We start from the raw sequence: 15829 nt of genomic DNA on the forward strand, positions 1-15829 counted from the left end.
TTAAATGTATAGATTGCTTTGGGTAGTATAGCCATTTTAAAAATGTTTGTTCTTCCAATCCATGAACATGGAATGCTTTTCCATTTCTTTGTGTCTTCTTCAATTTCTTTCCTAATTGTTTTATCGTTTTGAGAGTATAGATCATTTATTTCTTTAGTTAGATTTATTCCTAGTTATCTTATTATTTTTGGTATAGTTAGAAATGGGATCAATTCCTTGATTTCTTTTTCTGCTGCTTTGTTACTGATGTATAGAAATGCAACCGATTTTTGCACATTGGTTTTATATCCTGTGACTTTGCTGAATTCATGTATGAGTTCTAGCAATTTTTTTTATGAATTACTTCTACATTTTTACGTAATATGTCCTGAATGATATGAAATACTGAATGTTTGACTTCTTCCTTGTCAATTTGGATTCCTTTTATTTCTTTTTGTTGTGGGATTACTGAGGCTAAGACTTCCAGTACAATGTTAAATGGTAATTGTGAGAGTGGACATCCTTGTCTTGTTCCTGACAGTAGGGCTCTCAGTATTTCCCCATTGAGGATGATATTAGATGTGGTTCTTTTGCATATGGCTTTATGATGTTGAGGTATGTTCCATCTATCCCTACTTTTTTGAGTGTTTTTATCAGGAAAGGAGGAGTATTTTGTCAGATGCTTTTTCTGTATCTATTGACAGGATCCTTTTTTTATGACAGGTCCTTTTTTTAATTAATGTGGGACATCACATTGATTTTTTTTTTTTTTAGGAATATTGCACCACTCCTGAATCCTTGGAATAAATCACACTTGGTCGTGGTAAATAATTCTTTTAGTGAACTGTTGAATTCAGTCTGTTAGTATTTTATTAAGAATTTTTACATGTTCATCAGGGATATTGCCCTATAATTCTCCTTTATAGTTGGGCATTTGTCTTGTTTTGGAATCAAGGTAATGCTGGCTTTGTAGAATGAGTTTGGAAGTTTTCCTTCCATTTCTATTTTTTGGAACAGTTTGAGAAAAATAGGTATTAACTCTTCTTTAAATGTCTGGTAGAATTCCCCTGAGAAGGCATCCAGCCCAGGACTTATGTTTATTAGGAAATTTTTGATTATTGATTCAGTTTGTTTGCTGTTATGGGTCTGTCCAAATTTTCTATTTCTTCCTGTTTCAGTTTTGGTAGTTTGTAAGGTTTTAGGAGTTTGTCCATTTCTTCCATGTTTCCCAGTTTGTTGGCATGTAATTTTTTATGGTAATCTCTTAAAATTGTTTGTGTTTTGTGGTGTTAGTTGTGATCTTTCCTCTATCATTCATGATTTTCTCTATTTTGGTCCTTTCTCTTTTCTTTTTGATACATATAGCTAGGGGTTTATCAATTTTAATTCTTACAAAGAAGCAGCTCTTAGTTTTTTTAATCTGTTTTACTGTGTTTTTGTTGTTCTTGTTTCTATATCATTTATTTCTTCTCTTATCTTTATTATTTCCCTTCTTCCTCTGGCTTTAGGCTTTATTTGCTGTTCCTATTCTGTCTCCTGTAGGTATAAGGTTAGGTTTATGTATTTGAGACTTTTTTCTTGCTTCTTGAGGTAAGCCTGTACTATAATATACTTCCTTCTTAGGACTGCTTTTGCTGCATTCCAAAGGTTTTGGGATGTCATGCTTTCATTTTCTTTTGCTTCCATGTATTTTTCAAAAAATTTCTTTAATTTCCTGGTTAACCCATTCCTTTTTTAGTGGGATAACCTCCATGTATTTGAGGTGTTTCTAATTTTTTTCCCTTGTGGTTGACTGCCAGTTTCATAGTGTTGTGGTCTAAAATTTGCATGGTATGATCTCGATCTTTTCATGCTGGTTGAAATGTGATTTGTGACCCAGTATGTGATCTGTTCTGGACAGTGTTTCCTGTGCACACTTTTTGAGTGCATAGGAATGTGTACTCTGGTGCTTTAGGATGAAATGTTCTGAATACATCCTTTAAGTCTGTCTGATCCAGTGTGTCATTCAAAGCCATTGTTTCTTTGTTGATTTTCTGCTTAGATGATCTGTCCTTTGCTGTAAATGGGGTGTTAAAGTCCCCTACTATAATTGTATTATCATCAATGAGTTTATTTGTGTTTGTTTGTAATTGATTTATGTATTTGGGTGCTCCCAATTTAGGGCCATAAAAATTTATAATTGTTAGATCTTCTTGATTGATAGACCTCTTCATTATGATTAATGCCCTTCTTCATCTCTTGTTACAGTCTTTATTTTAAAATCTAGTTTTTCTGATATCAATATTGCTACTCTGGCTTTCTTTTGATGTCCATTAGCATGATCAATTGTTCTTCATCCCCTTACTTTCACTCTGGAGGTATCTGTGGGTCTAAGATGAGTCTTTTGTAAGTTGCCTGTTGATGAGTTTTGTTTTTCTATCCAGTCTGATACCCTGTGTCTTTTGATTGGCGCATTTAGTCCTTTTACATTCAGAATGATTATTGATAGATACAATTTAGTGCTATTATGTTACCTGTAGAGCTGGTGTTTGGGGTGGTGTTCTCTGGTCCTTTTTATTTTTTGCTTTTGGTCTTTTTTTCTCCACTCAGAGAATCCCCCATAAGATTTCTTTCAGGGCTGGTTTAGTGGTCACAAACTCCTTTAGTTTCTGCTCATCTGAAAATTTTTTAATCTCTCCTTCTGTTTTGAATGACAGCCTTGTTTGTTAAAGAATTCTTAGCTGTATATTTTTCCCATTCAACACGATGAATATTTTCTTCCACTGCTCTGTGGCCTGCCATGTCTCTGTGGACACATCTGCTGTGAACTTGATCTGTCTTTCCTTGTAGGTTAGGGACTTTTTTCCCCTTGTTGCTTTCAGAATTATTTCCTTGCTGTGTTTGTGTATTTGACAATGATATGTCTTTGCAATGGCTGGCTTTTGTTTAATTTAGTGGGAGTCTCTGTGCTTCTTGGTTTTTGATATCTGTGTATCGCTATTCAAACTTAATTTGTTTGAGTAAACCTGCCCCTTTATCTCTCTTTTAATCTTCTGGAACTCCTGTGATATGAGTGTTATGTTTTACTAAGTTCCTGAGTTCTCTAAGTACACCTTCATGGTTCATCACCTTTCTTTTACTCTTCTTTTTGGCTTCATTATTTTTTATAATTTTATCTTGCGTATCACTGATTCATTCTTCTCCTTTGTTTTTTTGGCCTCTATTTGTGTTTGCATCTCAGTTATAACATTTTTATTTTCAGCCTGTGTAGATTTTAGTTCTTTTATCTCTGTAATAAGGGATTCTCTAGTGTCCTAAAGTCTAGCTAGTATCCTTATAATTGTTTTAAGTTCCTTTTCAGACATCTTATTTGTTTCTGTATTGAATAAATTCCTGGCTGTGAGTTCTACCTTGTGTTCTTTGTTTTGGGGTGAATTCTTCCATCTCATCATTTTGTCTAGAAAAGAAAAGAGGGAAGAAAGAAAAAGAATTTAAAAAACCCAAAACAAAAAACAGAAGCAAACAACAAAAACAAAAGAAAAAACAAAAACACAAAATAAGGAAAAAAAAAAAAAGATCCTGTGTGTGTTTTGGTTTGCTTGTTAAAAGAATCTACATTCCAAAATAAGGATAAATAAATAAAGTAGACCAAAAATAATATCTCTTTATATAGATAGATATACAAAGTGTACATATATATAAATAAAATAGTAACAGAAATTTAAAAGGAATTGGAAAATATAAGAAAATAAAGATCTTAAAAGTAAAAGAAATAATACAAGTAAAATGGAAGCTCAGTCCTATCCCCTTTAGCACGGAAGCTTTGCAGCACTGTATGATCAAAAAACTTGGTGCCACAAATAAGTGAAACCGTATGATACTTGACTCTCTCTGTTTGACTTATTTCACTCAGCATAATCAATAATATAGAGGACAAGGGTAGATGGAGAGGAGAAGGGAATTGAGGGAAATTCGAAGGGGAGGTGAACCATGAGAGACTATGGACTCTGAAAAACAACCTGAGGGTTTTGGAAGGGGCGGGGGGTGGGAGGGTGGGGGAACCAGGTGGTGGGTATTGGGGAGGGCACAGATTGCATGGAGCACTGGGTGTGGTGAAAAAACAATGAATACTGTTACGCTGAAAATAAATAAAAAAATTAATTAAAAAAAAACAAAAAACAAAAAAAAACCTTGGTGCCAACTAGTTGTTTGTGCTGGTCTTCTGGGGGAGGGGCCTGCTGCACTGATTCTCAGGCGACTTGTTTCAGTGGAAATGCTTCCCCAGGTTGCAGGGACCTAGGGCTTGGGTGTAAGTCCCTGGCTTCCAGTAGGTGGCGTTCTTTTGCTCCCTGAAGCCTTTTAGCACTGATGGGTGGGACAAAAATGGCTGCATGCTCTTCTGTAGCCTTGGACGAAAATGGCTGCACGCTCCTCTGTAGCCCTTCAATGAGCCCTCACAGAAAAAGAGTCAGTCACCCTATTTGTTTCTCTAGTTTCCATCTGAACCCTGGATTCACCCTGTGCATGTCCAAGCCTCTCAGGTGTGTGACCAGGTCAAAACTCCAAATTCCATGGATGTTGGTGCCACAGACCCACACGGTTCCTCCAGGGGAGAGTCTTGCCACACTTGCCAACATGTCCCAGAAAAGCAGTCACATGACCACCTGGCAGTTTGCAGTTTATAGCAGAAACCCTGTACCAAGACTCGCTGTTCTCTGCGGGCTTGCTGGCTCCTATAAGTGGAAATAGCTCAGCATCTTGGTGCCACCCATTCTTCCTGCAACCCAGGAGAACCTCAGACCACCCTGTCACTCCTGGCATTCTGCCCCTCCCTGCCACCTGAGCACCCTTAATCCAGGAAAGTCCCCCACAATAGAGAATGTAAAAGTTCAGATTTTGTCCCCAGTTGCTTCTAATACATTGCATATGCTCCAAGCAGTCTTTCTCCCCACCACTGCATCCACAGCTGTGTCTCCCCCAAGTGAGCTTCCACACCTCCTACCTTCCAAGAAGTGCTTGCTTTTCAACTGGTAGATTGGTTTTGCAGTTTTTGTTCTCTTAGACCTCTCATTGACTTTTTGGGTGTTCAGAAGAATTTGATAACTATCTAGCTGTGTTCAAGGGATGAGAAGCTCTGGATCATCCTACTCTTCCACCATCTTAACTCCTCTCTTTAAAAATATCTTAATATTGGCCAAGTTTGATGTCATTGTATAAAGATATCTTTCTTTGAAAGTGTCCTCATCCCCTTTATTTCACTTTGGGATCATACTTGATCATCATGTGTCCCCATAGTATTGTTAGACTAGAACTAATAAAACTGCTATTCACATATATATATTGTTTTAGAAAAATGCTGGACGATAGTGGATAACTATCAAAAAAAAGCAGCCTTATGTTTATAGTACAAGGAGAAAGCTTCAGTATTTTTCCCAGGTGATACTCTTTGTTTTTAACAAAAATGTCAGTTCAGGGCTGAGAGAAAAATAAGCAAATTCATGATTTGACAGTTTTCATGTCAAATAAGCACAAATATAGTATCTAATGGATTTTGGGTTTATTAGTAGATTTCTGGTGATAGTTAATACATTATACTACATTAGTATTTCATAAACCTTGTGTTTCATATTGTAAGAAATTTTAGATGAAAGACCTGTTTCATGCCAAAGCTGGCTTTTTCTAATTTTAAACCTGTGGGATAATACATAATAATGTATAAACAGAGAGGTTATCTTGAATATGCTCATTTTTACCCCCTGTTCTAAGTTCTAACACATCAGAAATGTGATGATTTGTAGGCCCAATGAAAATCTAAAGCATGGATAAAGATGACATGATCACTTCATATTTTAGTCCTTGGATCTTACATTTGTCCAAAGATAGGTTATTTTGACCTGGTCTTCTGCTGTTACTAATTTATACTAAAAGGTATCCTTGGTACAAGCCTGGGGTAAAATGGCTACAACACTGCTGAGAGTCCTTGTCATCAAGTGAAATGCAGTCTGTAGGGTTCAAAATAGAGTGACAAAACAAATATAATTAAGTTAGGAAAGACTACATAAGTAGTGTCATAACAAGTAGTTCTTAAGAATGGCCAGGATTTTAGTACAGAGGGTATTAATAGGGGTAATGACATGGAGACAGGCAACCAGTTGAGTTTATACTCAAAGAGTACCTGAAGGAGAGTAATTAGTAGATACAAGGTTAGAAAAGTGATGGTGAGTTTCCTCAGAAATGGGGTGTGGGAGAGGTAGGAGCATATTTTTTTTATGTTTATATTCCTAGTACCTAGCATTGTGCTTGACTAATCTTTGCTTAAAGAATGGGAAAAGCATAAATATATATATATGTGTGTGTGTGTGTGTGTGTGTGTGTGTGTATGTAAAGGTTTGTTTTTATGATTTTATAAGACTATTCTCTGATTTATAGATTTAAATCATGTTCAGAATCATTCCTATGTAAGAATAAAATCACTAATGTTTAAATTTTCTTTTTACTTTCTTGAAAGTATAATGCCATTATACTTTTTTTTTTAATGTATAATGTATACATTATACATTATACATTTTTCTTCTTCTGTCTTCAGGTCAGCATAAACCCTAAATAGATGGATGTAGAGTTAAGATTGATATGTGTGTATTAAGGAGGACATGTATTGCATGGAGCACTGGGTGTGGTGCATAAACAATGAATTTTGGAACACACACAAAAAAATAAAATTAAATTTAAAAAAATGAAAAAAAAAAGATTGGTATGTGTAAAAGCAGAAACCATGTAAATAATTTTTTATCAAGTAAACTTGACATGTAACATTGTAAGTTAAAGATGTACAGTGTGTTACTTTGATATATTTATATATTGTAATATGATTGCCATTGTAATGATACTTATAATATTACATAATTATAGTACAATATTATCTGTATTCATTGTACTGTGCTTTCAATCTCTGTTTTTTTTTTTTTTACTTGTTACAAGTTTGTACACTTAAACACCATCAATCTTAATCTACCTCCATCCCCTGGTTACTACCATTTTACTGTTTTTTACAGGCTTGACTTTTTAGATTACACATATAAATGATTTCATACAGTACTTGTCTTTCTCTGATTTATCTCACTTAGCATCATGTGCTCAAGGTCCATCCATATTGTTACAAATAACAGGATATCATTCTGTCTCAGGGCTGAATAATACTCCATTTTGTATATGTACCACATTCTTTTTCATGTGTTCATTGATGGGCATTTGAGTTGTTTCCATATCTTGGCAATTGTGAATAATGCTGCAATAAATATGGAGGTGCATATATCTCATTGAAATCTTAATCTCTTCTTTCTGATAGAATCATAAGAAAAACGTAATGTTGGAGCTCTAAAGCAGTGCAACCCAATAAAACTTCTTCAGTGATGGAAATGTTCTGTTTTGGTGCTGTCCAGTGTGGTGGCCACTAGTCACATTTATCTTTTGAGGCCTTGAAATGTGGTTAGGGGATGAAGGAACTGCATTCTCAATTTTATTTAATTGAAAATTTAATTTATTTTAAATTAATTTTATTGAAATATAAATTTAAATAGCATATGTTGGTAGTGGCTACTATATTGGACAATATAATTCTAAGGGTCCTAAGAAATTGTCTGCTTGAGGTCCTTCATTTTATAAATAGGGAGACTTTGGCCCAGAGATTATGTAGTTGTTTAAGAACAGAACTGGGATTAAACACAGGTATCCTGATGCTCAAGTAAGTGATATTACTAGATATGAACACTTTCCAATTTTTTTGAACACTTTGAAATTCTTTTTTTTTTTTAAGGATTTTATTTATTCATTTGACAGAGAGAGAGATCACAAGGAGGTAGAGAGGCAGGCAGAGAGAAAGGAGGAAGCAGGCTCCCCGCTGAGCAGAGAGCCTGATGCGGGGCTCGATCCCAGGACCCTGGGATCATGACCTGAGCTGAAGGCAGAGGCTTTAACCCACTGAGCCACCCAGGCACCCCGACACTTTGAAATTCTTAAGTTGCTAATCAAATTGTAATTACTACATTTACTCCATTTTTTGTGTTTAGTAGCAATTACCCATTTCTCCTTTCTACTTCTTCTACTTCACACACACCTACATTCTCTCCATCAAAAAACAACAACAACAAAAAGATACCTTTAGGGTAAAGTTTTCAAATTAATTTATTTAACTAGGAAGTAGATTTTCATTGTGTGTGATTGTAAATGACATTTACCTCTCATTTTTTGAAATTCCCTCTGGTCGTCTCCACATTCAAGATGTTCAATGTGGGCAAAAAGAGGGATTCTGGTCATATAATCTAGAGTATTATTTTGATATAATGTAATATGTGTTCAGAACTTCCCTTGTAGGTTTAAGAGAAACAAGGTGGCAATATCTTATCTGTAGTAAATTATACACTGGGAAATTATCACTGAACTTCAGAATTGTGCATTGTCAAAATTAGGAAGATGGGAGAAGATATTTGCAAATGACATATCAGATAAAGGGCTATTATCCAAAATCTATAAAGAACTTTTCAAACTCCACGTCCGAAGAACAAATAATGCAATCAAGAAATAGGCAGAAGCCATGAACAAACATTTCTAGAAAGAAGACATCCAAATGGCCAACAGACACATAAAAAATGCCCCACATGCCTTGGCATCAGGGAAATACAGATCAAAACCACAATGAGATACCACCTCACACCAGTCAGAATGGCTAAAATTAACAAGAAAGTAAACAACTTGTGTTGGCGAGGATGCAGAGAAAGGGGAACCCTTTTACGCTGTTGGTAGGAATTGCAAGCTGGTGTAGCCACTCTGGAAAACAGTATGGAGGTTTCTTAAGAAGTTAAAAATAGAGCTACCATATGATCCAGCAAATGCACTACTAGGTATTTACCTCAAAAATACAAATATAGTGAAAGAAAGGGGCACCTGTACCCCAGTGTTCATAGCAGCAATGTTCACAATAGCCAGTGTGTCAAAAGAGCTGAGATGTCCATGGATAGAGGAATGGATAAGGAAGATGTGGCATATATGTACAATGGAATATTACTCAGCCATCAGAACAGATAAATACTTACCATTTACATTGACATGGGTGGAACTGGAGGGTGTTATGCTGAGTGAAGTAAGTCAGTCAGAGAATGACAATTATCATATGGTTTCACTCATATGTGAAATACAAGAAACAGGGCAGAAGACCATTGGGGAAAGGAGGGAAACTGAATGGGAAGTCATCAGAGAGGGAGAAAAACCATAAGAAACAAACTGAGGGTTGCTAGAGTGGAGGTGGGTGGGTGGTTGGGGTAACTGGGTGATGAGCATTAAGGAGGGCACATGATGTGATGAGCATTGGGTGTTATACACAACTGATAAATCATTTAGCACTACATCTGAAACTAATGATGTATAAGTAGTATAAGTTGGCTAATTGAATTTAAATTTAAAAAAATTTAAATTGAATTTAAAAATTGAATTTAAATTTAAAAAAAGAAGTTAAGGATAATTGTTGGGGAATAGTGGGAAATAAGACTATCTGTATGGATTGGAGATAGATTATGGAGAGTATAAAGTACAAAATGGTTTTAAATAGTGTTCTAGGCAAGAGGACACCAACTTTTTTGAGCAGAGTAGTAATCTGACAAAAGAATGCTTTTAGTTTGACAGTGGTAATCACAGTTGGTTGGAATTAGATGAGAATGGAGTGATGGCCTTTGGCTAGGAGATTGGTGATGATGGAAATGATGATGATGGTTATAATTAAAATATATGAGCCCCTTTCTCTGCTTGTTCCTATGAGATAAGTAGTATTACAACATTTTAAAATTGACACCCATTCTCACTCTGAAGTCTCTCCTCTCTCCATTATTTTACCAATCAGGCAGCAAAGGCCTGGTCTAGTTAGGGTGGTGGATCCGTTAGCACTCTGTACCTACCTGTATTATAAAATTCATCACTATGGGCTCTTTTTGTATTATATATTTATCTTCTCTACTAGACTGTGATTCTTTGAGGATATGGATTATATATTAATCATTTTAGCAACCCAGCACCTAAATTGTACATTAGGCACTAGAAAATGTTTGTTGAGGGGTGCTTGGTTGTCTCAGTTAAGTGTCCAACTTCTTTAGATCATGATCTGAGGGGACTGGGATCACGTTCCATGCTCAGCAGGGCGTCTGCTTCTCCCTCTGCCCCTCCCTCCACTTGTGCTTTCTCTCTCTCAAATAAATAATCTTTTTAAGAAAATGTTTGTTGAATGAAAGGATAGAGAGTACAGAGTAAGCAAGAGATATAAACTTTTTGTACTCGAGTGCAGTAGAATATTAAAGTTGGAATTCTAGAATGCTTTCTTCTATTCTTGCCTTTTATCAATATTAGTAAACTGCCCCCATTTCAACTGAAAAATGCTGTTGACAGATAATGGGATATATCATAAGTTTCATGGAAGTTTTAAAAAGTTTTTTATTTTGGAGAATTTCAAACATTTACAAAAGTACAGAAAACAGTGTGAAATACAATGATGTAATATAGCATAATATAACATAAATGTAATGTAACGTATATAATATATGCCTGTTCCCAAGCTTCAACAATAATCAAGTCCTGGCAAATCTTCTTTCATCTTTACCCACCCCTGGAATATTTTGAAGCAGATCCCAGACATATTTCATCTGTAAAAATATTAGCATATATCTCTTAAAAAACTGGAACTCTTTAAAAAATTATCATACATAAAAATTCCCTAATACCAGGTACATGGTCAGTGTTAAAATATCTCTGCATTTGAGGTTGGTTGGGAAGATGACGTAGTAGTAGGACTCTAAGCTCACCTCATCCCACAGATACACCTAGATAACACTCACATCAGCTTACATAACCTAGAAAATGATGTGACAACTGGCAGGACAAACTCCAGAGATATAGCCTGGAAGCAGCAGTTTGAAAAACACCAAAAGCATATGGGAGGTAGTTGTTTACTCATCTCAGAGAATGTCCCAGAGAGACAGGGATCATAGGGAGACCTTTCCAGGAACAAAGGAGATGGCAGGCACTAATTCCCTCCCCTACCATCAGGTATGAATAGTGGCCATTTGCGAGAACCAGAGCACCACAGACACTCTTTACTTAACATCTTATACCAAGCCCTGCCCATCCCCTCATCCAACATGCTTCTGTGGATTCTCACCTCCCAGTCATGCTATATTTAGTCCTGGTGCTGCAAGCCCCTCGCCCAGAAGATAGGAGCAAACCTTGCCAATACCGCATCTCCCAACCTGTGTATTTTGTAGGACCTCAGTTCCAGAGGTGCTGGGTGCAGATCTCATTTCACAAGGAGACCACTGCACATCATGTTAAAATGTGCCCCAACCTTCTGGGACCAAACACTGCTCACAATAAGCAAAGAGAACCTCTGCAGACAACTGGATTGAAGGAAAAAGAAGCCAAGACTCAACAGCAGAGCACATGCAACACATATAGGACATAGTCCCTGAAATGCTAGGCTCTGGACACCGCACTGCAGGGCACTACAGGATCTCTTTTTCTTAAGGCCATTACCTTCAAAAGCAAGAGACATAGCTAACTCTACTAACATACAGAAGCAGACACAGAAACAAAATGAGAAGACAGAGAAATGTGTTCCAAATGGAAGAATAAGACCAAACCATAGCAAGAGACCTAAGCAAAACAGATATAAGTAATATGGCTGATAGAGAATTTAAAGTAATGATCGTAAAGATACTCAGTGGACTTGAGAAGAGTGTGGAGGATATCAGTGAGACACTTCACAAAGAGATATAAAAGAATCAATCAGAGCTGAAGAACACAATAAATGAAATTTAAAATGCACTTGCTGGAAAAAAATAGCAGACTAGAGGAAGCTGAGGAACAAATTAACTACCTGGCAGACACAGTAATGGAAAGTAACCAAGCTCAGCAAAGGAGAAGAAAATTATTCCAAATGAGGGCAGTCTTAGGGAACTCAGTGACTTCATCAAACAGTTCATCTGTATTATAGGGATCTCAGAAGAAGAGTGAAAAAAGGAGGCAGAAATTTAATTTGAAGAAATAAGAGCAAAAAACTTCCCTAATTTGGGGAAGGAAACAGGTATTCAGATCCAGGAAACGCAGAGATTCTCCCAACAAAATGAACCAAAGGAGATCCATAGCAAGACACAGCCAAGAGTCAATTTAGCAACACTGTTATTCAAAATAGGAGAGAGAAAGAGTTTCCCAAACAAAAACTTAAAGGAGTTTGTGGCCACTATCCCAGCTCTGCAAGAAATATTAAAGGGGACTCTTTGGAAAGGAGAGACCAAAAATGACAGTATTAAGGCAGGAAGCACAAAAGCAGTAAAACAAATATTTCTGTAAAAAGACAGCCAAGGAATTCACACACAAAAAAGGTATAAAATATAATGACATATACCTAAAACATGAGAAGGAGAGGAAGAAAGAATGGATTGATACTTGAATGACCATAGACTTAAAATAAACTGCTATTTGCAGAAGAGGTTACATAGAAAGTTAGTGGTAACTATCTATCAAAAACCATTACTAAATATGCTAAGGATAAAGAAAAAGAAATCCAAATATATCACTAAAGAAAATAAGTGAAACCTGAGAGAAATACAATAAAGGAACAGAAAATTTCCAGAAACAACCACAAAACAAGGAGTAAAATTGCAATAAATACTTATCTGTTAATAATTACTTTGTACATGGACTCAGTGCTCCAGTCAAAAGATTTACAGTATCGAAACATACAAAAGAAACCAGACCAGGGCACCTGGGTGGCTCAGTCAGTTAATTGTCTGCCTTCAGATCAGGTCATGATCCCAGGGTCCCAGGACTGAGCCTCTGCATTGGGCTCCCCACTCAGCAGGGAGCCTGCTTTTCCCTCTCCCTCTGTTGCTCCCCCTGCTTGTGTGCTCTCTCTCTCTCTCTGTCAAATAGATAAATAAACAACTAAACAAACAAACAAACAATAAATAACATATTTATGTTACCTACAAGAAACTCATTATAGACTTAAAGACACTTGCAGATTGGAAGTGAGAGGATGGAGAAATGTTTGTCATGCAAATGGGTGTCATAAGAAAGCTGGAGTAGCAATACTTGTATTGGACAAACTAGATTTTAAAGCAGAGACTGCCACGAGGCACAGTAATGGTACTGTATAATAAAGGGGACAATCCATCAAGAAGATAGAAAAGTTATAAATATTTATGCACCCAAGATGGGAAAACCCCAATACATAAAATGATTAATAGCAATCATTAAGGAACTAATCAGTAGTACTACAATAACAAATAGTATGGGACTTTAACACTCTGCATAACATCGATGGGCAGATCATCCAAACAGAATATCAACAAGAAAATAATGGCGTTGAGTGACACACTGGACCAGATGGATGTAACAGATGTATTCAGAATTTCCCATTCTAAAAGAGCAGAATACACATTCTTTTCAAGTGTACGTGGAACATTCTCTAAAATAGATCACGTATTATGTCACAAAAAAATGGCCTCTGTTGGGGTGCATGGGTGGCTCAGTGGGTTAAATCCTCTGCCTTCAGTTCAGGTCACAATCCCGGAGTCCTGGGATCGAGCCCCGCATTAGGCTCTCTGCTTGGCAGGGAGCCTGCTTCCCCCTCTCTCTCTCTGCCTGCCTCTCTGCCTACTTGTGACCTCTGTCTGTCAGATAAATAAATAAAATCTTTTTAAAAAATGGCATCAACAGGATACAAGAAGATTGCAGTCATACCATATGCCTTTGCTGACCACAATATGAAACTTGGAAGTCGACCACAGTATGAAACTTGGACGTCCACCACAAGAAATAATTTGGAAAGTACACAAGTACATGAAGGTTAAATAACATGGTAGCAAACAATGAGTGGGTCAACCAGGAAATAAAAAGTTTTAAAAAGTACATGGAAACAAATAAAAATTAAAACACAACTACCAAAATGTTTGGGATGCAGCAAAAGCAGTCCTAAGAGGGAAGTATGTAGCAATACAGGCCTACCTCAAGAAACAGGAGCAATTTCAAATAAACAACCTAATTTTGTACCTAAAGCAACTAGAAGAGAAGCAACAAAGGAAGCCTAAGGCCTGTAAAAGGAAGGAAATAATAAAAGAATAGAGCAGAAATAAATGATACAGAAACTAAGAAAACAGTAGAACAGATCAATGAAACCAGGAGCTGGTTCTTTGAAAATATCAATAAGATTAACAAATCTCTAGCTAGACTTACCAAAAAGAGAAGGGAAAGGACCCAAATAAATAAAACTGTAAGTGAAAGTGGAGAAATACCAACCAACAGCAGAGAAATACAAATTATTAGAATAGTATGAAAAACTATGTTAACTAACTGGACAACCTAAAAGAGATGGATAAATTCCTAGAAACATACCAGCTGCTAAAACTGAAGCAGGAAAAAAAAGAAAATTTGAACAGACCAATCACCAGCAAAGAAATTAAATCAGTAATCCAGAATCTTGCAACAGAGTCCAGGACCAGATGGCTTCATGGGAGGATTCTACCAAACATTTAAAGAAGAGTTACTACTTACTCTTCTTAAATGATTACAAAAGATAGAAAAGCCAGCATAACCCTGATACAAAAATGAGATATATACACCATGAAACAGACAACTACAGGCCAATATCTCTGAGGAGCATAGATGCAAAAATCCTCAAACAAAGTACTTGCTGTTGAATCTAAGCATACATTAAAAAATTATTCATCACAATCAAGTGGGATTTATTCCTAGGTTGCAAGAGTGGTTCAGTAGTCACAAATTAATCAGTGTGATACACTGTATTAATAAATGATAAGCATTTGATCTTCTCAATAGATGTGGAAAAATCATTTGACAAATGGCAACATCCATTCATGCTAAAAATCTTAAGTAGCTTTGGGGGCAGCATACCTTAACATAATAAAGTCCATATGCTAAAAACCCACAGCTAATATCATTCTTAATGGTGAAAATACTGAGAGCATTTCCCCTAAGGTCAGAAGCACAACAGCGATGTCCTCTTTCACCACTGTTATTTAATATTTTACTGGAAGTGCTAGCCACAGCAATCACACAACAAAAAGAAATAAAAGGCATCCAAATCAGCAAGTAAGAAGTCAGACTTTCACTATTTGCAGATCATGGAGTACTATATATAGCTAAATTAAAATACCACACCATAAAACTGCTAGAACTGATACAAGAATTCAGTAAAGTTGCTGGATACAAAATAAATATACAGACATTATTCCATTTCTATATACCAGAAATGAAGTAGCAAAAAGAAACGAAGGGGCACCTGGATGGCTCAGTGGGTTAAAGCCTCTGCCTTCGGCTCAGGTCATGATCTCAGTGTCCTGGGATCAAGCCCCACATCGCGCTCTCTGCTCAGCGGGGAGCCTGCTTCCTCCTCTCTCTCTGCCTGCCTCTCTGCCTGCTTGTGACCTCTCTCTCTCTGTCAAATAAATAAATAATACAATCTTTAAAAAAAGAGAGAGAGAGGGAGAAATGAAATCAGTCCTATTTACAATTACATAGTAAACAGTAAGATACCTTGCAGTAAACCTAACCAAAGAGGTGAAAGTCCTGTACTCTGAAAACTATGAAACACTGATTAAAGAAATTGAAGATGACACAAAGGAATGGAAAGACATTTCATGCTCGGGAACTAAAAGAACAGATATTGGTAAAATGTGTGTAGTACCCAAAGCAATCTATTCATTTAATGCAATGCCTTTCAAAACAGCAACATTATTTTTCACAGTCTAGAAGAAATAATCCTACAATTTATATGGAACCACAAAAGACCCTGAATAGTCAAAGCAATCTTGTA

General features: G+C 36.4%; 1 protein-coding gene across 3 annotated transcripts in view; it reads left to right on the forward strand.

Annotated features, from left to right (window-relative positions):
• Nucleotides 1-15829, forward strand: part of APOOL (apolipoprotein O like) — a 122393-nt gene that overhangs the window by 24130 nt on the left and 82434 nt on the right. Inside the window, exon 2 of one of the 3 annotated variants that reach the window (XM_080794932.1) lies at nucleotides 754-802. The exons of the other annotated variants lie outside the window; for them this stretch is intronic. The gene's annotated coding sequence lies outside the window, so the exon portion shown is untranslated. The remainder of the gene's footprint in view (nucleotides 1-753; nucleotides 803-15829) is intronic. 3 annotated transcript variants of the gene reach the window in all.

The sequence above is a fragment of the Martes martes genome, assembly GCF_963455335.1.
Source record: "Martes martes genome assembly, chromosome: X".
In the NCBI taxonomy this organism is placed as follows: domain Eukaryota; kingdom Metazoa; phylum Chordata; class Mammalia; order Carnivora; family Mustelidae; genus Martes; species Martes martes.